Source organism: Equus caballus, chromosome 27, assembly GCF_041296265.1.
Source record: "Equus caballus isolate H_3958 breed thoroughbred chromosome 27, TB-T2T, whole genome shotgun sequence".
NCBI lineage: Eukaryota > Metazoa > Chordata > Mammalia > Perissodactyla > Equidae > Equus > Equus caballus.
In genome coordinates, this window is record NC_091710.1 from 16,945,915 (window position 1) to 16,970,039 (window position 24,125).

General features: G+C 36.0%; 1 long non-coding RNA gene and 1 pseudogene across 1 annotated transcript in view; one reads left to right on the forward strand and one right to left on the reverse strand.

The window, feature by feature from the left end:
- On the forward strand, nt 4,409–5,284 carry OR4C298P (olfactory receptor family 4 subfamily C member 298, pseudogene; annotated as a pseudogene).
- LOC138921105 (uncharacterized) overlaps nt 9,916–24,125 on the reverse strand; it is a 72,356-nt gene continuing 58,146 nt past the window's right edge. Inside the window, exons 3-4 of the long non-coding RNA XR_011433388.1 lie at nt 12,604–12,726; nt 9,916–10,563 (exon numbers count right to left, since the gene is read on the reverse strand). This is a non-coding gene — a long non-coding RNA (uncharacterized lncRNA). The remainder of the gene's footprint in view (nt 10,564–12,603; nt 12,727–24,125) is intronic.

Sequence of the window (24,125 nt, forward strand, 5' to 3'; positions counted from 1 at the left end):
CATGGTCCAGGGATCCTAATCCTTCTCTGGCCTCAGCACAAAGCTACACTACCTCTCAAAAGCATCTCTGCTCACAAAGGTTGCACCAAACAGCACCATGGCCCTGAGGACCACATGGCAGAAGTTTCTTTCTCGGGGGTCCGCTCACTTGAAGAGTTTTAGGTCAGTGCTGATATTTGTGGGACAGAGCATAACATAGGGCTGCACTTCATACACACCTGGGCTTTCAAGATCCTTGACAACACTTTCACGTGGCCCACAACTGCACTCCCTCTCTGGTTTGGGGGCAAGTGATAGTGTAGTGTTAAGGGAGAAAGAAGCTGAATTCTGGGATGAAAGCTTGGGTCAAACTAACTTTCCTAATATTTTTATTAAAAATAATAACTCCAATTCTCTCTGCTCTATATGGCTCTCTATTTACCTGACTCTTCTCTCTCTGCTGTCTGCTCACTATGACTCTCCTCTCTCCTACTCTGACTTCATTCAGTCTCTGCTCTTTCCTCCTCTTCACTATTGTTCACTTACATTTCTAGTTTTCTGCTTTGATGTTTATCTCATCATGAAGTTTACAGAACTTGATTTGGAGTCAGAACAGGGTATTAAGGTCTCATTTGGCATCTTTCTCTGATGGCTCAGAATTTGTCTTTTCTGGGATGCAATCTACGTTACGACTGGGATTTGATGTTTTATATGACATAGAAGGTGAATGCTAGAGAGAGATGCTATCCAGTAGCGTCTCACTCTAGTTGTAGCCTAACTGTACCAGGTAAAACTTTCCATATCAGAGCTCAAACTCTGTACACAGAAAAAAAACAAGGCAAATGGCCACACTTATTTTATGAGAAAATGCACAGATCAAATGAAATAAAAAAATGAAAATCTGTTTAAAAGATTAGATTATAGAACAAGAACAATATATAATCTAGGGTTGTCTTTTTGAATTAAATGTATATGTTTAATATAGCATATAGCAGTATAGGAGCATAGGAGATAGAACCAGACATCTATTTATGAGGAAAGAAAGAGAAGAACTGTGGTACAAAATATAAGTGAACTGGTTAACATTTCAGAAGGTAAAGGAAAAAAATAAGGAATAAAGCAGGGAAAACAGTATGCTCCACTACTGTGATGACCCCAAAATCAGAGAGGTAGGCTTGTCCAGGAGTGTTAGGAAATAGTAACTGAATTGAATGATCAGATTCTGAGGTGGGGTTGATCTGACTTAATGCATACACTTTGTCAAGTGCTGCTTCTCTGTACTCATGTCCCCAAATGCTTTCTCTTTACTTCTTTAAAATAAAACAAAATAGAATTACGTGACCTCACTTTCATGTTTGCCCATTATCTTCCCACAAATATACCTCCTACAACTTTAATTTAATGAGAGTGGACTTTTACAGAGATCATCTTTATGTTTACCTGAAGCGATGACTGCTTCTCCCCTTCTTATGATGTTTTTTACTCACTCTTCTCACCCAATTTCTCCTCTCTTAAGAACAACAACCTCCCTCTCTTTTGTCTTCACCCCCAGTATGAACATAATATATTGAAACTAAGTAATCATTAATTCATTTTCCCTTTCGTAGTTGTGAGAAATGATTGGAACTGCCCATCAGAGCTTGTAGTTTTATAATATCTCTAGTTTATCACACCAAGGTAATATTATTTTTGCTGAACTGCGAAGAAACTTAAAGTTTTATTTAGATGTTTGTGTTTATTAGAAGTAAATGGACAATTTGAATTTCTAATATTGAAAATCTAATATTGAAAAATGCTATTGAAATTCTACATAAAGAAACCTAGTTTAAGTTTATTGAATTCTTGAGTTTCAGAGAAACTCATTGTAAACTACAGCTTAACACATTTGAAACCATAACTCCACTTCTTTCTCATTTTTGAATCTTCACTGACCAATCAGGTTATTCTCTAGGGATCCTTCTACCTTTGGAATCAAAACTGATTTGGTATTATCACATACAGTTGTGTGTAATTCTTATGTAAGTAATTATCTTATCTAGAGGCATGCTCTTCTTCCAACTTGAATGTAAAGAGGTTGAGGACATCTTTCCATGCCACACTACAGTGACTGCAGATGTCAGTAGGTTCGTAGTACATATATGATGACTTGATGGTGTTACTAGTTCATTGATGGATTGGTGATTAATGAGAAGGAAGAAGAGTTTCTCAAAATGCACGCTAAAATAAATTCTAGATCATTTGTCGTTAATATTTAAAAAAACATCAGAGAAATATTGTGAGACAGAGTAAAGATGATAACTCCCCAACTGAAGTAATAGACTAAACTGGAAAGGAGAGAAAACTTGATAGATTGACTATATAAAAATGAAACAAAAACTAAAGAGGTTAAAATTTAAAGATATCAAAAACTTAACTACAGGGGCTTGCCCCATGGCATAGCAGTTGGGTTAGGAGCGCTCCACTTTGCCAGCCCAGGTTTGTGGCTTCAGATCCCTGGTGCAGAGCTATGCCACTCATCAGGCATGCTGTGGCAGCAACCCACATACAAAAAATAGAAAGTTGACACACATGTTAGCCCAAAGACAATCTTCCTCAAGCAAAAAGAGGAAGATTGGCAACAGATGTCAGCTCAGGGTGACTCTTCCTTGGAAAAAAAATTTTAAAAAACTACAAAAGATATATATAATTAAGAAAAGATGAAATACAAGAAATAAAAATAAAAAGTGTTATACCATATCATTAATCAAAGAAATAGATAGCATAATTTTAATACTATTAACCAAGTAAATAAGATAATGCCCCAAGTCAAATTTTATTAGGAATCTGTCCAAATTTCTATAATCTTAGAAACAATGGAAACTGATCCAGTCTTTACATAAGAGGGGATATTTAACCAGACAAGTATAACACTGAGAAACCTGGAAGAATGGGTAAGAAAGTAAGTTAATTGTGAAGTGTGGAATTGGTTAATTATACATTTTTCAAGGGTACTTTTTTTACCCTGTAATCTACTGTTAACTTTGGATATTTTATCCTGAAAATATTTTTGTTTTATAAGTAAAATTTGTCTAATAAATATTGAAACCATCAAATAAAAAGGCCATTAATAATTATGAAAATTTTCATATTTCATGTCAGCAACCTCCTGGAAATTTATTCTGAAAAAAATATTAAAAATAATCAAAGGCTATAAGTGAGAAGAGGCTTATTCAAAAGCTTTTTATTAGAGTGAACATTTGAAAACAAGTAACATAAAAATAAATTATAAAATTTGCATGACGAAATGTTGATACGTTAACTTACAGTTGCTAAAATGGACAATTGTGTTACAGATACTCTTTAACTGCATGCAGAAAGACTTTTAACAATCAAAAATGAAAATAAAAGTATAATATTACAGGACGATTGAAATTCTATAGATATGTATGTATATAAACAAAGAATACCGTAGAATATTGGGAAATATCCGTGTGTTAAAATTTTGAAACAGTTTTTGAATTATGTTTTCAGAGAGATAAAAATTAGAAGAATACAAATCTCTGAAATATAGTGGTAGGAAAATAATCTCTGAGTAAAGATATTTTTCAATTTATAGAAATATAACAAGTGGCACATCACCTTGGATCCATGGGATGTGGAACTTGATACCATGCATCCTATATGAGTAATACATTATGTCAAATATATAGTAATTTTCCTCAATAACGCCAACCTCAGTGATTTACTCAAATATCTTATGTGCCATGACTGACACTGAAGGTAAAATTATGGCCACTAAAAGCCTAAAATTGGAGGAATAATTTCCTCTTAAAGAAAAATCCACCCAAGATATTTAAGAGTCAGGAATAGTGGATGTAAACTGGTGTCCAAATCAAGAAATGTGTTTTCTCAAGAGGCATTCTCTAAATGAATTATTTTAAAAATATACAGGGATGTTATTTTTCAGTAATTGAGATGTGTATATATATATACATATAATATGCAGATATACATCATATACGTATACTTAATAAAATGTCTATTAGAATTTCTAATTTTCATGTGAAGAAAAAGTTTTAAGACATTAAAGTGATTTGATCAAGATCATTCAGCACAGTCATTAGTCCTCAGACCTTGGCAGAGGGCACGATCACTTGTAGGCTTATTATTTTCCCCCAAAATCATGATCCACATAGGAAAACCTTGAATAAATACCCATGGTTAAAGCATGGACATCAGCATTAAAAAGAAAAGTTTCCCAAGCAATTATAATGCATGAAAAACGTTGAGGACCACTGAGTTATATGTGTTAATGGAATAAGAACTGTAAAGTTGGAATTCAGAGTCCAAGTCCATTGCTATTGCCAAGTCACCATTTTCCTCATGTTCTTTGCAGATGAACAATTTCTCATCTGCGTCCTTTCTATGTTCACTGTAACCATGGAGCTGAAATAGTCTGAATGAGTTCATTCTGCTTGGGTTAACACAGGAGGTACTAAAGGAGAAAATAATGTTTGTGGTCTTCTTGTTTCTCTACCTCACAATTCTGTTAGTCAATTTAGTTACTGTGATGACCAAGACATCGCCAGATGCTTGGAAGCCCCATGTACTTCTTCCTTTTCTACTTATCCTTTGAATGTGTTTCCTACCAACAGCTGCTGCTAGGCTGCTTATAGATTCTGTGTCTGAGAAGGAAGTCATCTCCTACAATGAGTCCATGACCCAGATCTTTGCAGTTCACTTCTTTGGGTACATGGAGATCTTGGTGCTCATCTTCATGCCCTTTGATTACTATGTGGCCATTTCTAAGCCCTGCAATACACAACTATCATGAGCCAGCGTGTCTGTGGTGCATTGGTGAACCTGGCATGGTTGGGGTCTTGTATCCATTCCCCAGCACAGAGTCTCTTGGCTTGGAAATTACCCTTCTGTGGCCCCAATGTTACAATCAGTATTTCTGTGATACGCAACGTTTGTTGAAAGTTGTATGTCATCAATCAACATAGTGTTTAATAGTGTTGCTATATGCATGGTGACTTTTGTGATCCTGCTTATCTCCTATATTTATATCTTATATTCTCTGAGTAACCACAGTGAATACGGAAGAAGGAAAGCCCTCTCCTCTTGCACCTACCACATCATTGTTGTCATCTTGTTCTTCACTCCATGTATATTCACATACTTTCACCCTCTAACCACATTTCCACTGGAAAAAGTGATGGCTGTGCTTTATGCTATTGGGGCATCTTTGCTGAAGCCCCTCATTTACATTCTGAGGAATGAAGAAGTTAAAAATGCCAAGAGAAAGTTACGGTGCAAAAACTGACTAGAGGTGGCAAAAACAGAAGACTCCAATTGCCTATTATGTAAAAGTTTAAATAAAATTGGATTAATAGAAAAGAGAAAATGTTATCATTCCAACGTGAGCAATCTAATCCTTTTCCAGGGGTATGTTTGGAGAAATAGGAAAAATGATCACAGAGCACAGACACATTTCATTTTGAGTCAATATCACAAAGAGTGTCAGCATATTGAGAACAGCAGCATTTGTGGGAGGATCAACCCACTCTTCACTTCTGCTCTCCGCATTGCAGCTTATGAGCCAGATCCTGTTGTATCTGTGGCTTTACCTCCCTCTGTATGTTATTCTGGATTGTGTTTCTGATCTAAGTTGAAAAATTGGTCCCAATTTTGACTCATTCATTTTGTTGGCAAATCAGCATTCTACTAAATCTGGATCTTATCTTTTCCAGCTCAATGGTGAATAACTCAGAAACTTATGATCCCAAGAAAGCATATATATCAGCTAATTAAGTCCCTAATTGATGCTTGTCTTCCCTCTGTAACAGCCGTAAAAACTGGACTTTCCTTTGCCTGTTGAACACGTACAAGGAGATAATTCATGGTCTTCTATTCAAATAAGGGCAATTCTAGTTATAAAAAATATATGCATTGTATTGATTCATAATTTTTCTTCATGTACTGTAACAAATTTTCTGTTTATCATGTTAATTATTTTTTGTTCATACTATTTAGTTTTATATACATACCTATTCTTGTAATTTAAATCTGTGGAAACTTCCTTAGTCTTTGATTGATGGACTGGTGGCAATTTGAGAACTATCTATCCAACACCTCATGGATGAGATCATGCATATAAAAAAGGCAACAACTGACATAGAAAATAGAGCTAATGTCATAATAATCCATTCAAAAGGGGAAGATGTCCACAGAAGTGAGTTTTCCAGCTTGGAAATACAGAGAACAATATATTAAGGAAGGAAAATCCCTCATTAGGTATCAGGTATAGTCCTAGTGCAGAGAAGTGTTTCACTGACTTGTGTGTAAGACCGGCCAGTTGCCCGGCAGGTACACTTCTGGGTTAGAAGAAATGTCTCAGGCTATGGCTACTTGAGTTCTAGCTTTATCAAGCAAACTTTGTATGTCAACTTGGCTTCCTATGGAGATTTTCCTTCCTGGAGAGAAAGATATTGACCAGTGACTGGGATAAGCACTTTGGTGTTTTGATTTATACTTTTTGATGTATCTCATTAAATTTACATCCCTGTTCAGGTTCTGTTAACCAATGAGTATGGAGAAGAGGAGCCTGAGGGAGTGACTAATGGATCTAAGGCTGAGAATAAATATAATCAAGATGATTTTTCTACAGATCTGAATACTGGACCCTAAATTGTGGCAAATGAATTCATATAATGCCCTTTGAGAAATTTTGTATGAGCACCTCTCCTGGGGATAATGACATTGATGGACCTTCACACTCTGATAATAAAAGTTTGGAAGATTTATTTATATCTCTTACTCTTTACTGGAGACTCTCTCAAGTATAAGTCCCGCAAATGATGAGGCAGGATTTTCCTGAATTGTAACATGAGACATTGATAAGCTACTTGCCTTGCCAGTTTTGCCACAAATTTAGCATTGCTATTAATTGCTATTGTTTAACATTATATAAACAGAAAAGAAGAACAGGAGAAAGGGGAAGTAGTAAGGGAGATGAGGTTATGGAGGGGAGAAAGCTTTTCATCTTGAGTTTTGCCCAAATACTCTGGGTAAAAGTGTTTGTGGAAGGTCATTCGTTATGAAGAAGCTTTTTTCTTTTTCCATTAATTGTGATTCGCTGAGATTTCTCTGAAGATGCATGTGTTTAGGACACCAAAGCTCAGAGAAGTTTCATTAAAATGTTATATTAAAACTCTAAAATAAAATCAAGGGTTTTTGTGACTTTAAATACCATCTTTATGCTGATGACTTTCACATTTATACCTCCATCTCACACTTCTCACTTGAATGCCAGACTTGTATACTCAACTCCTTGCTCGACATCTTTCTTTATATATCTAATAGATATTTTCACATTTAATGACTGTTTTCACCCTAAATATACTCTACCTGTAGCCTTCAGCAGGAAATTCAATCTTTCCAGTTTCCCAGGCCAAGAACATGGAGTCACAAAAGTTGATATCAGAGCTCACACCTAACCTATTAGAAAAAAAGTTTGCCTTTAAACTATTCGCAGTATGTGATATATTTTCCCATTAATTCTCCTGTCATCCTGGCCTGAGCTGCCACTCTCTCTAACTGAGACCACAGCCATAAACTCTAAGAATGCTGACTGCTTCTACTTTTGTTCTGCTAAGTCCATTTCCAGGACAGCAGACTGACACTCCTTTTGAAACTAGAGGCAAATCAGGGCTTCTCTGCTTAACACTTTGCAATGGTCCCATTTCACTCAGAGAGAAGGGAAAAATCTTTGCAATTATTTAGCCTTCTCTTGCCTCCTTGGCCTTTTCTGGTATTTCCACAGTTGCTCCCTTGGTCCAGGTTGGCAGGGGGGTGCATCTCCTCCGTTTTATTCAGGAAGTCAGGTTTCTCCCAAGCAGCTGATTGGTCATCTCCTAAGGTCTTCATGTTCAAAATATGATGCAAATATTAGTATCACTGGCATCACTAGGAGCTTGTTAGAAATGCAGAATCCTAAAGTTCATCCTACACCTAACGAATCATGCTTTGAATTTAACTCTAGGAGTTTCATATGCAGATTATAGTTTGAGAAGCATTGCCATAGAGCACTGTTATCCACAGTTGTGACACCACCAGTTTAGTTTCACATGTCAAAAAAGGGAAATCTACTTCAGGAGTAAAGTCCAATATTTAGATTTCTGCCTAGAAATTAATGTATCTCTTCTCCTCGCATCAAGTTGACAAAAACGTAGTCACAGAGCTGCACCTAGATGCAAAGGGGCTGGAGAATGTCAGCTGTGCTCAGGTCACCATGAACACAGGTGCCCTCTGTTAACTGCAGAAGAAGGGAGAATGGGTTTCAGTGGACAACTAGCAGCCTCTACCACGGGCACTTGGCACCTGGCACATCCACAGAAACATTTTTTACTGAAAATTTAATTTGATGTGACAAATATTTTTTGATTTCCTTTTATTGCCCAGTACTATTCTAAGTAGCAGTGAAAAAAAAGAAAATCCCTGTCTTCACAGCTCATGTTCTTGTGGATTATGCTATTTCAAAAAGCCCAATAGCAAGTCCAGGAGTCTTGAGCTCACAGGATTTGAAGAGATTGCATGAATGCTTCTTAAACTAAAGACTGGTGAGTTTTTAATGATAATGTTTAAAATTTACATTTTAAATCTCCTACAGCACTATAAACTCCCTTTTTACATCAAAACTCACATAACCCTGAATCCCTTTTCATTAAATTTTCTGTATGTTAGGTAAACAACAAGCAGAATCTCCTACACGTTCAATCTCTTATGTGAATATTTTCTTGCTTTCCTAGTTCTTCTCTCTATACGCATTTCCACTTAAGCAAAGATTGTGTCTTTTCCCACATCTCTCGTGTCAAAGCCCTGGAGATGAGATTTTGTTATGATTAACTCTCATTGCTACTTCTAGTTTCTACCCCCTCTTTACTCCATGATTATCTTTAGCATTCAATCTCCATCAGATGATGCTACAAGACACTTTTTTTTATAAAAGTCATCTACTGCTTCTAGGGTCTTTGCACCAACACCCACAAAGATGATCCTTCCAATATGCTGGCTTCTAAACCTACCAATGGACCATTTTATTCCCCAGGAATCTTGTCCTTTAATGTATCTCAGTTGTTCACGCCCATAGTCATACCTTAGACTCTGTAATTACCAATAATTCAAAACCTTCTAAAATCTCAATTTTGACTCACAAATTTTCAAACCATCTTATTATTATTTCCAGCTTCTATTTCTTGTTTTTTGTTTTTTTTTTTGCTGAAGAAGATTCACCCTGAGCTAACATCTGTGCCAGTCTCCCTCTATTTTTTATGTGGGTCACTAACATAGCATGGCTGCTGATGAGTGGTGTAGGAACTGAGCCTGGGCCACCAAAGTGGAGCATCCCAAACTTAAACACTAGGCCACGGGGCCAGGCCTTCCAGCTTATTTCTAATTACAAACTTTAACAATCCCTAGACCCCACTGTAACGCATATATCTTTGTTCCTGCCAACTTTTTGCATGACATCAGGCATACTCCTGCCTGAGGACCTTCACACAGGTTGTTTTCTGTGTCTTAATTATTCTTCATTCAGATATATGCATGGCTTACCCCCTCATTTCCTTTGGTTTACTATTAAAATGTGTCTTCTCAATAATGACTTTTCTGACTACTTCATAGAAATGCAACTCCCACCAACATTCTGTATCTCCTATTCTTACATCTCTGCTTAATTTTGCTCCTTAGCACTTATCATTTTCTGACATGTCATACAGTTTAGCTATCTATTTAGTTTTGTATATATACTAGAATACAATTTATATAAGGGTAGGGATTTGTGTCTTTTTAAAGATATTTTACTGTTAAATCCCCAGTGCCTAGAATAGTACCTGGCACATAGTAAAGCGGTGTCGAAATCAGAAATAGCAAAATGAAAACTACCAAATCAATAAATAGTATTAGTAAGAGTTTATTGTGCATATAAGACAGTTCACAAACTGGGCGATTCCAAATTCAGAGTGATATGAAGCTCAGGAGCATGAAATTATAGGATGGCTTATAAAGTGAAAATTGGGAAGTCATTAATCTTTACAATGATTGGTTATTACAATGGATGTTTCGAGATGGCAGGAGATAGGTTAAAAGTGATTATGTTATATCATTCTTAGGAAGATGATTTAAGTTTCTTTTATGATTTTCAGAAGGACTTACAAAAAATAACCTAAGTTAAGCTTCACTTACATTCATGAAATAAGCTAGACTTAGTCTTGCTTATGTGGCTTAAAAGGTATTGTCTGCTCAGGGAATTCTCAATTGCTGTATCCATTTTGCACTTACTTTTAACAATTGCCTTCTTTTGGCTATTGTCTCAGCAAGCTGAGAGTGTGACCAAATATTATACTGTTAGGCTGGGTTACCACTGTTGATGAAGCCAGGATGAAGACTCACATCCTTGTTGATTCTGCTAGTTGAGTAGTCAGGAGGGATGGTCACATGGTGACTGTTATCAACGGTTGCATTGTCATCATGGACATGGGTGGTCAGAGAATTAACTTCTTTAAGTTGTCTAATCCTGATGGACATCATTTGATGTGTGAGTGGCTGCAAAAGGCATTTAAAACCCTTACGAGGATACAATGGACTAGAGAGATTAATATGATGACTATAAGGAGAAAAATAGTCAAGGACTGAAAAATTTACCAGAGCAGAGACTCCTGCAAGCCAACATTTAACCAAATAAATAACTTAATTGGGTTATAATCAGATTCAGCTTTCACCTTTCGTATAATAACAGTCTTTTATTAAGACCAGACCAATAATCTAAGAAATTTTCAGGTTTTAACAGGAAATTAAACCCTAATTTTCTATCAGTATATTATTGAGCTCATTTAAAAACCCTCCTAAAAAATCTATTCAATTTTAGCCAGTGTTGACCTCATAACACAGAATTTCTTTTCCTCAAACCTCTTCTACTTTCTGTATCTATTTAGGTTTTCTCTTATTATTTTTCCTTTCTTATTCTAGAACAACTGGTCATTTTATTTTAGACAATGTTACTTTCTTTTCATAAAAAAATCACATCCTATGTTCCTTGTATACTCTTCATATAAAAATACATACCGTTTTCTTCCCATACTTTTTATATGAAGTTGTTTCCTTTCCTTCTTATTTCCAGTAGTTCTCTTTTTACATATTGATTATAAATTTTACCTATTAGTAATCTTTACTTTCCAGTGAAAACTAGGAAGCAGGCAATTGTGAACTATCACATATTAGCATTCTGTAGTATAAAGGTAAATTTATAAGTATATAATTATAAAACATTATTTTTGAGACAAGTTTTTCATAGTACAATAATTTAATGTGGTGAAATACATATCTTCTGTCTCTCTATAAAAAATTAAGAAGCCGAAAGTAGATAAATGTAAACTTATGGTTAGCAATCAATATGTCAGTATATTATTTTATTTGCAAATTATCTATTCAGTGAGTATCCCTTATTTAGTTTAACTTCACATAAACTTTTAACTTATTTATATTTACTTAACTTGTTTATTTTTATCGAGTATGCTTAGATTAAGCATCAAATAACTAACCATCACCTTAAGATATTTTTCTTGGTGACACATTTTGTAACATAGAGATAGCATGAGCTTATTTGTCTAGTAAACAGAAGTAGGTAAAGTAATGTTTTCATCACATCTGATATTAACAAATCTGAAGATATGCTTGCTTTTATTAAACTAACAAACTTAAACTAGCTTTTATTGATCAAAGATTATTCTCATCATATGAACTTGAGAAACATTGGGTTTGATTATATATTCCTGAGAGTTTTAGGAATACTTAATTTATATAAGTACTTATTTTTCTTTAACCTAATTAAGTAGAAAGGTTTTAAAATATCACATATGCATAATGTGCATAAATACGTAGATATACACAAACATGTAGATAGACACAAATAGCGATCTTATAGCTTTTATTTTAGAATTTTAGCCATGTCTAGGTTATAATAATACGAAACTCAAAAGAATAGCTGGGTGCAAATTTTGTTTCTGGCAGGTAGACTAATTAAGGTCACTACCTCAGATGGCCCAAGTTTTTAAGATTTTTTATTTGTGCTCTATAAGGATTCTTTTAAAGAAGCTATTTTTGGATTCATTCAGTCTTTTAGAAGCTTCTGCATACACATCAAAGAATGCATTCTATTGTCTCCAAGATCTTTGAGATCCTCTTTTCAGGGATGCCCTTTAAGTTAGACTACCTTATCTAAATAAAAACTTCCTTAAGTGGCTGCTACAATTCCAAATTATGCAAAAGTTCACTCATTTTTTTTAGAGAGGCAAATGATCCTGGTCCACGGTGGGTATACATATAAGATGCAGGAGTCAGGGGAGGAGGAAAAAGAGATTTTGACTAGGTGGAACACATATCAGCCTTTAGATTCCCTGAAAATAATCTATGGAGAGCCCAGTAATTCTACTCCTGCCTAATACCTGTGGAATCATGAGTTTCTCCCCTTACAGATAGAAGGGTGACCTAACAAGACACTTTATCAAACAAAATACAGGGATGCACAAAAAAGTCAGGGAGTTCAAAATGCAAGGATAGCAGAGCTTGGATCCAAGAGAGACTTACTCTCAAACTCTAAAGTCACTGAGAAAGCAGTGCGCTCACAGGGCTCTGAGGGCCCCAGGACCTGGTTCCTCACTGGCCTCAGAGACCTTGAGGTTCTTCAGATTCCACTTCTGATGCCGTGAACTGTCAAAAATTCAGAATGAGCAAAATTAACACCATCAAATCAATAGGTAATATTTAGTAAGAATTTACTGTGCATATAAGACAGTTTGCAAACTGGGAGCTTCATTTCAGTCTTAGAAAGGAGAGTGGATCTGTTTGAAGTACAATTTACATGTTGCAAACACACTGCACCTGATTCATCTTCAAAGTAAATCAGAATAGAAAGAGCAAAAACCATGAGGTCTCTTTTGGATATCTTCTCCCTTTTACAAGAAAAAACGTAAGTTTTCAAGCCCCACTGAACTGTTTTCTTCTTCTTGCCTCTCTCTTGGGACTGGATTTTAGGGCAGTTGCTCTCATCCAGTCTGTCTCCTAAGAAACCTTAAATTCCAGGAACATACTTCCCACAGTGATGAACAGATTCTGCAATTTCAGAGTTCACAGCTTTTCCTGACCTCTGCTTGACACAGCCCCTTTTTAGGAAGAATTCATATCAAATAAGGGGGTGAATTGAAGGGAGCAATGATATAGGATCCTATACCTGGAGATTTCTCATTAGCAAAGCTTAAGGGCAGGAAAAGGATGCCGATGCATACTGATGATACAATGCTTCTATGATACCGATGGTCCTGAAGTTAACGATGCTAATGTTGGCTGTCAAGGACCTACTGTCACCCTTGCTAACAACAAACATTAAATTCTGTTTCTGGGGTTGGAGTAAGGGATAATATGAGGAGCAGAGGAGAGAGAAGCAAAACTCCCTTGTGAAATCCTCGGACAAACTACTCTTTATCCCTTAAATGGCCCTTTGCTTACCCTTACACTGTGGGTTTCTCCCTCTCCCATCCCTTGATTCTTTTTCCTATCTGGCTTTTCCTCAAAATCAAATTTTTCTCTTTGGCTATGAAACCTGCCATGATTCCCTAACTTCTCTATCTTCTCCTCCTCATTATTATTTTTCAAAAATACATGTAAAATCCTGACCTCTTCATTTGACCCATCCTGAAGTTTGCATCAATTTGATAGTCAGAACAAGTACTGAACATGTCAGTGTCTCCTATTTTATCTATTTATGGTTTCTTGGCATTATGCTGGGTCTGCCCAGATGGTTGGAGACTGATGCTTTGCCTGACACTGTCGGCTTGAGTGTTAGAGAGAGATCACCACGGAGCACGAAGGCTTAGTTTCTGCTTCTGGTTCCTCTATGACTACTTTCTGTTAAACTTTGCCTCCCAGCTTCAACTGAAGTGTGCAAAATAGAACAACAAGAACTTGCCTTATGAGATATCAAATGACCAAAATCAAATGAACAAAAGCTAGTAAAGCAAAATGAGAGAAGTCTATAATTAGGGATTGCGTGATCCAGTACACACACACATATGTGCACACACACACCCTTTAACTGTGGAAGGCCATTAGCAAGAAAGTTATTTGTCTGGGAAAACATGAAAAGCTTTGCTGAGGAGACAGCATTTGAACTTGATACTCTATACACAGGTAGAAATGGATACCAGAGGAAGGTCATTTAGCCACTAAAAAATATGGGAAATTCAGAGAATGAGGTGGTCTGGGTGCATTTATGAGGGACAATAGTGTAAGGCTTGGTTGGAACATGCACAAGCAGAAGCACTGGGAAGAAAACGTGAAAAACAAAATGATGACACAGAATTAGAAGACTTTGGAAGCCAAGGTGAGTATTTCAAAAGTTGCATTTGAAAACCGTCATAAGCATTTTATTATATTTATGATTCACCATATTTTTAAAATGGCTACTTTTCCTTTTCAAGTGCTAGCAAGGAGGTAAAACGAGAGAGAAAACACATAAAGAGTGAGAAGAAGAGGGAATATCTGAAATTTTGTCTTTCCTTTCTCTTTAGAAACATAGAATAGGCCTGTGGGAATCCACATTAAGAATTCTAGGATTGAGCATTTGTAATACTGATGTTTATGAAGTATCAGCCTGATGTTGCGGTATGTATGAAATAGTAATTCTTACAATGAAAACTCACATTTGTATCTCATTCAAACTGTTATTATTAATTTAAAAATTACTTTATTGAGGACATATTGGCTTAAAATATTTTGTAAATTTCAGGTGCATATTATTACTTATCAGTTTCTGTTCAGCTTGCTTCGTTTTCACACCAATAGTCTAGTTTTTATCTGTCACCATACGTATGTGTCCATTTACTCCTTATGCCCACTTCTCAATCCTCTTTACCTCTGGTAATCACTAATTTGTCCTCCTTATCCATGTGTTTATCTTCCACATATGAGTGAAATCACATGGGATTTGTCTTTTTCTGTCTGGCTTATTTTACTTAGCATATTACCCTCAAGTTCCATCCATGTTGTTGCAAACAACACATTTTTTTCTTTTTTATGGCTGAGTAGTATTTCATGGTATAGATATACAATGTCTTCTTTATCCATTCATGAGTTGGTGGACATTTGCTTTGCTTCCACATCTTGGCTATTGTGAATAATGCTGCAATGAACAAAGGGGTGCATAACCTCTTTGAATTGTTCATTTCATGATCTTTGGACAAATATCCAGCAGTGATATAGCTACATCATATGATATTTCTAATTTTATAAGGAATCTCCAAATTGTTTTCCATAGTGGCTGTACCAGTTTGCATTTCTGCCAGCAGTGTACGAGGGTTCCCTTTTATCTACATCCTCTTCAACATTTGTTATTTTTGTCCTGTTAATTATAGCCATTTTGATGGGTGTAAGGTGATATCTCATTGTAGTTTTGATTTGCATTTCCCTAGTAATTAATGATGTTGAACATCTTCTCATGTGCCTGTTGGCCATCTGCATAGCTGTATATCTAAATATCTGGAAAAGTGTCTATTAGTATCCTCTGTCCAGGTTTTAATTGGATTGTCTGTTTTTCTGCCGTTGAGTTGTATGAATTATTTATACTTATCGGATATATGATTTGCAAATATTTTCTCCCACTTGCTGGGTTGTCTTTTTGTTTTCTTCATGGTTTCATTTGCCTTGCAGAAGCTTTTTAGTGTGATGTAGGTCCTTTTGCCTGCTTTTGTTTCCCTTGCCTGAGTAGACATTGTATTTGTAAAGATGCTGCTAAGATCAACGTCAAAGAGCATACTGCCTAAATTTTATTCTAGGAGTTTTATGGTTTCAGCTCTTACATCCAAGTTTTTAATCAATTTTGAGTTAATTTTTGTGTGTGGTGTAAGATAATGGTCTATTTTCATTCTTTTGTATGTGGCTGTCCTGTTGTGTAGTTAGCTGTCCATGGATGTGTGGTTTTACTTCTGGGCTTTCAATTCTATTCCTTTGATCTGCATGTGTGGTTTTACTTCTGGGCTTTCAATTCTATTCCTTTGATCTGCATGTGTGGTTTTCTGTGAGTGCCATGCTGTTTGGATTACTATAGCTTTGAGGTATATTTTGAAGTCAGGGATTGTCATAACTCCAGCATTGTTCTTTTTTCTCAGGACATCTTTTGTTATTCAGCGTCTTTTGTCATTCCATACAGATTTTAGGATTCTTTGTTGTATGTCCATGAAGAATGTCATTGTAAATATGATTGGGATTGCATTGAATCTGTAGATTGTTTTAGTTAATAAGAATATTTTAACTATGTTTATTCTTCTAATCTGTGAGTGTAGAATATCATTCCATTTCTTTGCATCTTCTTTGATTTTTTTCAGTAATGTCTTATAGTTTTCAGTGTGTAGGTATTTCACCTCCTTGGTTAAATTTATTCCTAGGTATTCTATTTTTGTGTGTGTGTGATTACAAATGGCATTGCATTCTTGAAGTCTCTTCCTGCTAGTTCATTATTTGTGTATAGAAATACAACTGATTTTTGTATGTTGATTTTGTACCCTGCAACTTTGCTGTCCTTGATGATTTCTCATAGTTTTCTGGTGGCTTTAACAGAATTTTCTATGTATAGATTCATGTCACTTGCAACAGTGTTAATTTTACTTCTTCCTTTCCAGTTTGGATCCCTTTTATTTCATTTCTTGCCTAAGAGCTCTGGCCAAACTTCCAGTGCTATTTTGAATAAGAGTGGCAAGAGAGGACACACTTGTCTTATTCCCGTGCTCAGAGGAATGGCTTTCGGTTTTTCACAGTTAACTATGATGTTGGCTGTGGGTTTGTCATATATGGGCTGTATTGTGTTGAGATAATTTCCTTCTATACGCATTTTGTTTAGAGTTTTGTCAAAAATTCACGTTGGATCTTGTCAAATGCTTTCTCTGCATCTATTAAGATAGTCATGTGATTTTTGTTACACGTTTTGTTAATGTGGTCCATCACATTGATTGGTTTGTGAATGTAGACCCATCCCTGCATCCCTGGAATATTCCCTCCTTGATCATGGTGTAGGATCCTTTTAATGTATTGTTGTATTCAGTTTGCTAATATTTTGTTGAGAATTTTGGAATCTATGTTCAACAGTGATATTGTCCTGCAATTTTTTCTTTTTTGTGTTGTCCTTCTCTGGCTTTGGTATCAGGGTAATGTTGGCCTCATGGTATGAGTTACAAAGCAGCTCATCTTCTTCAACATTTCAGAATATTCCAAGAAGGATAGGTATTAAATCATCTTTGAATCTTTGGTAGAATTCACCAGAAAAGCCATCTGGTCCTGGACTTCTGTTTTTTGGGAGGTTTTTTTATTACTGTTTCAATTTCTTGTGATTCATTTATTTAGATTCTCTACTTTTTGTTTATTCAGTTGGGGAGGTTGTATGATTCTAAGAATTTATCCATTTCCTCTAGGTTATCTAATTTGTTGGCATATAGCTTCTCATAGTATTCTCCTATAATGCTATGCATTTCTCTGGTATTCAGTGTAATTTCCCCTCTTTCATTTCTAATTTTATTTATTTGAGTCTTCTCTCTTTTTTCTTAGTGCGTCTGGCTAACAGTTGGTCAATTTGTTTATCTTCTCAAAGAAGCAGCTCTTAGTTTCATTGATCATTTCTGCTGTTTTTTTAGTCTTTATTTCTTTTATATCTGCTCTGATTTTTACTATTTTCCTCTTGCTACTGCCTTTTGGCTTTGTCCTTTTCGTAGTTCTCTTAAGTGTAGTTTAAGATTACTTATTTGGGATTTTTCTTTTTTCTTGAAGTAGGTCTTTATTGTTATACATTTCCCTCTTAGTACTACTATTACTACATCCCATAATACTTGGTATGTTTCCAGGTAGTTTTTCATTTCTCCTTTGATTTCTTCATTGATCCAATTGTTGTTCAGTAGCATGTTGTTTGATCTCCACATCTTTGTGAATTTCTTAGTTTTTTTCTTGTGGTTGATTTCCAGTTTCAAAGCATGTGGTCAGTCCGAAAACATGCTTGAAATGATTTTTCTTCTTAAATTTACTGGAGCTTGCCTTGTTTCCAAACATATGATATATCTTTGAGAATGTTCTATGTGCACTTGAGAAGAATGTTTGTTCTGCTGGTCTGAGATAGAATATTGCGTATATATGTATTAAGTCCCTCTGGTCCACTGTTTCACTTAAGGTCACTGTTTCCTTGTTGATATTCTGTTTCAAAGATTTATCCCTTGATGTAAGTGAGATGTTGAAGTTCACTACTATTATTGTGTTGCTGCCAATTTCTCCCTTTATTTCTTTACTAGTTAATAGTTGCTTTATATAATTTTGTGCTCCTGTGTTAGGTGCATATATATTCATAAGCATTATGTCATTTTAGGTGAATGTCCCTTTTATCATTATATAATGCCTGTTCTTATCTTTCATTAACTTTTTTATCTCAAAGACTACTCTGTCTGATATAAGTGTGGCTACATCTGCTTTTTAGCTTGCTTATTTCTTGGAGTATTCTCTTTCATCCCTTCACTCTGAGCCTATGTTTTTCTTTAGAGCAGAGATAAGTTTCCTGGAGGCAGCATATTGTTGAATATTAGTTCTAAGCCATCCAGTCATTCATGTATTTTGATTGGTGAATTCGGTTCATTTATATTTACATTGATTAGTGATATATGAAGGCTTATACTGCCATTTTTTCTCTTATTTTCTGTTTTCTCTATAATTGCATTCTATCTTTTCCCTTGTATTTCTGACTGCCATTTCAGTTTAGTGGTTTTCTGTGATGGTTTTCTCAATTTTCTCTTTATTTATGATTTGTGACTCTGCTCTGATATTTTGTTTTATGTTTACCATGAAGTAACCACATGAGATCATTTGTATAAATGATCTCATAGATGAGATAGTACTTTTTACTGATAGCCTCTTACCTCCTTTAGCCTAAGTGGGTTACATCCCTCTCCTCTTCCCTTTCTGTGATTTTGTTGTCACATGTTATTCTTTGTTGTGTTGTGAGTTTGTAACTAAATTAAAGCATCTGTAGTTATTTTTGGTGCTTTCATTACCTTTATCTTTTTTGCTATAATTCAATGTTCACTAGCCTATTCTGATAGAGAGCTTCCATTTTCTGATTTTGTCTATCTATTTATCTCCTTGCTGAAAGTTTTGTAAATCTTTGCCTTTTTGTCTCAGGTAGAAGGATTTTCTTTATCATTTCTTATAAGGCCAGTCTAGGGGTGATGAAATCCCTGAGCTTTTGTTTATCTAGTAAAGCTTTTATTTCTCGATCATATCTGAAGGATGATTTCACTGGATAGAGTATTCTTGCCTGATAGGTTTCATCTTTCAATATTTCGAATATTTCATTCCATTATTTCCCAGCCTGTAATGTTTTTGTTGAGAAAGTCTGAAAATCTGATGGTGATTCCTTTGTAGATTATCTTCTTTTCTCTTGCTGCCTTTAATATTTTTTTATTTGCCTTTGACTTCTGATGGTTGTAATATTATATGGCTTGGAGATCTTTTTGCATTGAGGTAAATTGGAGTTTTATTACCTTTATGCTGTTGTACGTCCAGTTGTTTCCCTAGGTTTGGGAACTTCTCAGCTATTATTTCTTTGAACAAGCTCTCTGCGCCTTTCCCCCCACTTCTCACTCTGTGATACTTATAATCCTTATATTGCTTTTCCTAATAGAGTTGGCTATTTCTCAAAGAATTTCTTCATTTTAAAAATATCTTAGCTCTCCCTGGGGCTGGCCCCATGGCCGAATGGTTAAGTTCGTGTGCTCTGCTGCAGGCAGCCCAGTGTTTCGTTGGTTCGAATCCTGGGCGCGGACATGACATTGCTCATCAAACCACACTGAGGCAGCGTCCCACATGCCACAACTAGAAGGACCCACAACGAAGAATATGCAACTATGTACTGGGGGGCTTTGGGGAGAAAAGGAAAAAAATAAAATCTTAAAAAAAAAATCTTAGCTCTCTCTCCTCCACCTGAAGCATTTCTAGGTTTCTCTCTTTGGGACCACTAATTCTCTGCTCCATAAGATCTACTATATGTTTTATTCCTTTAACATTATTTTTTATCTCATTAATTGTATTCTTCATATCCGGAATTTCTGTTTGGATTGTTTTAAGGAGCTTCAACCTCTGGTGAAATACTCCTTCTGGTCATTAATTTTATTCTTGAGCTCATTGAACTGTCTTTCTATGTTTTTTTATAGCTCACTGAGTTTCTTTATGACAGCTATTTTGAATTCTCTGTCAGTTAGATTGTACTCCTCTGTGACATCAGGTTTGGTTTATGGAGAGTTTTCGTTTTCCTTCTGTTCCACAGTGTTACTGTAATTCTTCATGGTGTTTGATGAATTGATCCTCTGCTGGTGCATTTTGGTAGTAATCACATTTTCTTACTTGGGTACAGCTTTTGTTACTTTGGTTCTGGTCACCTGGGTCTCATGTTCCTCCACTGGCTCTCTGTGGGCTCAGATGCTGCTGTAACGTGCACCACCTGCACTACTGTTCTTGGGTTGTCTTGGGGTGCTAGTTGCACTGATACCAGTAATGCCAGCTTCATGGGTGTCACTGTCACTAGTGGGGGGTTTGGAGCCTGGGGACTTGTATACAGTCCTGCTGCTGGTGGAGCTGGTATCAGAGGTGCCACTACTATGTGCTGGGTCACTGGTTCTTCTGTGGTTCCTGTTGCTTCTGGTCACAAATTCCTCCTGCCACTGTTGGGAGGGGCAGGAGTTGATTTTTCTGTTCCCACACAACTCCTCATAGTTTTTCTGGTCATCACTCTGTGTTCATGTGGGCTGGGCCACCATGCTCAGCAAGTGAGCTGTACTTGCATGAGCAGGGCTTCCGCCCTGGCAGGGCACCTTCATGTGAGCTGAGCTGCCACCACTTGATGTGAAGCTATGCACAGGTGGGGCCACTGCTGCATGATGGGTGCTCCTGCAGGCCTAGCTACCTTCACTCTTCAAGCATTCATATGGGCCAGGCTGTCCCTGCCCCCACTAACAGTCATGCTGGCCACACTGTGAGGATCCATGGCCTAGACTGCTGCCTCTGGAGAGAGGGAGGATGCCACTTCCCTAGTTCCACAGCTTGCCCAGAGTCCAGTCCACTCCTTCAGATGTATAGATTCATAGATCTCTCAGGTGTCCTGTTGTGCTGTGTAGGGAATCCTCTGCTGGTTAATGGATGTCCATTTAGCTGTAACTTAGACAGGAGAGAAAAAGGAAATAACTCACTCTGCCATTATGCTGATGTCACTCCAAACTCTTATTTTTCTTCCACTAAATTGTGTGATGCATTCTATTTACAATTTAATGAGCATTAAATACTGTGTAAAAGAAATTATTACATTGTATATTTTGGTTATATAAATATGATCCCATTCTTAGGACAGTGAAAATACTCTGTGTGATATTATAATGATAGATATGTGTCATTACACATTTATCCCAACCAATAGAATCTACATCACCAAGAGTGAACCCTCAGGTAAGCTGAGGACTTTGGGTGATTCTGATGTATCAATAGAGGTTAATCAATTATAACAAATGCAGCACATTGGGGTGGGGTTAACGTTGATAATGGGAGTGGTGCAATGGGAGTGCATGTGTAAGGGTAGGAATATATGGGAAATCTCTGTACCTGTCTCTTAATTTTGCTGCAAATCTAAAACTGCCCTAAAAAAAGTTTAAAAACAACCGCAATAACAAATGATCCTGTTAAAGCTGAGGAGAGTTACTTAATTTTGCTATTTTTCACAGAGTCTAATTGAGAGTGAACAGTTATAATCTTCTCTAATAAAGGAAATAACAACTCTGAAGTCATCAGTGAGTCATATTTGGGATGCCTGCCAGCCCAGTCTTCATTTGATTGGGGCCACAGTGAATCCACTTGTATGCTTTCCACTGTGTTTCTAAGTGTAGAGAATAGAAGGACAGTGTCTTTAGTGGAATTCTGACACTTTCAAGGTGGTAGGTAGGCTCTTCATTACAGACATCCTCAAAGTTCAATTAAAATAAATTTAGTAAAAAAACAAAAGACTACATTTTGTTAAACTGTTTTGAGTGATTTTTGTTCTAAGCTACTGAAGAAATATTAATAAAAGCTATTCTCATGGTTTTTATGCCTCCAAATTTTATATTTCACCAATAGCATTATATTAAAACTTCATAACCTAGCTATCATGGTCCTCAGCCAGGAGGACAATGTATTTGTACAAGCTTTTCTATTATGAGTTTCAGTCTGTCTGAACTAGAAGTTTCATATTGATCTTCTCTTTATTAACCTGATAAAGCATTTGCCCCATCTTCTCCATTAAATCTTTGATTTTATTTTTCACATCCAAAATGTCCTCACTCCTCTGATTTTAATATATCTGGGTACTACACTTTTTCACAGCCATGGACCTATTTTATTTCTACTTTCCTCTCGTCATGAGCTCCATATTTTGAAGCTGTTATACACTTTTTATTTATTTTTAAATATTATTAAAGATATTTGGAATTGTCATTCCTAGCTTCTGATCACCATGAGAACACTAATATGATCCACAGTGCTGGTAAAATTTCAGCCACTCAGCAAAGGAACCTAAGGTGTTAAAACAGCTGTGCCACCTTATTACAGATAAATGAACAATTTAAATTAATATTTTTCAAAAATAAAAAGTACTTTTGAAAAGCCAATACTAATAATCATAATGAAAGTAACCACTCCAAGTGCAGGTGCTGCACATCTGCATCTTCTAGATGCTTTGTACGTAATGAATTCCATAACATTCAAAGCAACTCTAAAAGGTGCAATATTTTATTATTTATGTTTACAAGTGAAGAAAATGATGCACAAAGACGTCAAAGGACTTATTGAATATCACACCCTGATGGGCAGCTGGGTGTGTGTTAATCTAGTCAGTGTGGCTTCCAATTTTATACACTAATCTCTGTGCCAACCCACCTCTCAGCTCTGCTTGTGAATATTTGCATCTCAAAGAACCTGGTTTGGAACCTGCCTCTTCAGTTACCTTTATATTTCAACTGTTAATATAATTCTGAATTTTTCACCACTACCTATCTTTAGGAATTTTTATTCCTCTCTGCAGACAGTTTCTACTCTTCTACTACCAATCACATGGTGACATATAATTAATAATCTTATCTGCATTCATCTAAAAACTCATATTAAATTGTTAAGAACAGGAAGTGTTTCCCTCATTCCTCACAATAACTCCAGATAACTTTGATTCGATATTTAAAATGAAAGGTAATTATGGAATTATGGAGGAGAGATAAATAAATATCATGAATTTAAAATATTTTCAGACTAAAGTAAAATGGGGAAATTCATAACTTGGTATATGTAAAATTGAAAAAGTTTGTGGAAATAACAAAGGCTGAAGCTTGTATAGTTCTTACTTATTAGGAGCCAAATCTTTTCTAATTTTATCTGAGTAGTAACCGTGATTATGTCTAAAGTGATTTTCCCAAGACATTACAGCTAGTAACTACTGGAACTGGGACTTGAGCTCAGGTCATCTGACTCCCACAACTGTATTCTTTTCTTTGTGAGGAAGATTGGCCCTGAGCTAACATCTGCTGCCAATCTTCCTCCTCTTGCTTGAGGAAGGTTGGTCCTGAGCTAACATCTGTGCCAACCTATTTTGTATTTGGGATGCCACCACAGCATTGTTTAATGAGCAGGGTGTAGGTCCATGCCTGGGATCCAAAGCTGTGAAATCCAGGCCTCTGAAGCAGAGCACACAAATTTAACCAATATGACACCAGGCTGGCCCTGACAACTTTATTCTTAGCCAAGAGATGTAATTATCTTGCTAGATTAAAATCCATCTTGGATAAAATACCAACATTCCAAAATATGAGCTGATAAAAGATAAAAGATTCTCAGGAAGGAAATATTTTAATGAAAAATGTAGTAAAAATGTGAAACTTGCTTGGTAATAAAAACTTATATGCATATAATAAAAATACAAATTTCCCTATTAACAAAATGAGATAATAAGATAATGTCTTAAGATAATCGTTGTTTGTTTGAATGTCCATCAGGCTTTTCTACAGAATCATCAACCT